Consider the following 537-nt stretch of genomic DNA (forward strand, 5'->3'; position numbering starts at 1 on the left):
TTTATAATCTCCTTAGTCCCAGTCGATGCGACAACTACACAAATATTATATTATATCTACTATAGATCTATGTTCGGGTCGATATTACTACTATATACTGTAAATGACCACAACAGTCCCGGCTGTCACTGACAATGTTTTGGTTGGAGACTATTGAGAGTGAAAAGGTTGTATGATACATCAGATAATATTTTATGTCACACGCAATAAATAAGTGGTCTTCGAACTATACGCCTATCTATACATTTATTTAATATTGTCACTGTTATCGAAGAAGACGTTTAGTTTCGATTTTCAAGTAAAAGCCATTGGATTAAAAATAATCGTTCTCTTTGTTAACAAGATACAAGTAGTTTAGAATTACCCAAAAGAATAGTTAACGAATCGTTAGGGCAAGGATTTGAATTTTAATGTGCATCTAAATACTAAATGTTTGTATAAAGTGGAAAGCTACATGGTGCAAGTTTTCAAAAGTTTTTTTTAAGTTTATTTTTAGTGGAGGGGGTATTTGTTTGGTATTGGTTTTTGTATCCCCTA

Source organism: Aplysia californica, unplaced genomic scaffold (assembly GCF_000002075.1).
Source record: "Aplysia californica isolate F4 #8 unplaced genomic scaffold, AplCal3.0 scaffold00934, whole genome shotgun sequence".
NCBI lineage: Eukaryota > Metazoa > Mollusca > Gastropoda > Aplysiida > Aplysiidae > Aplysia > Aplysia californica.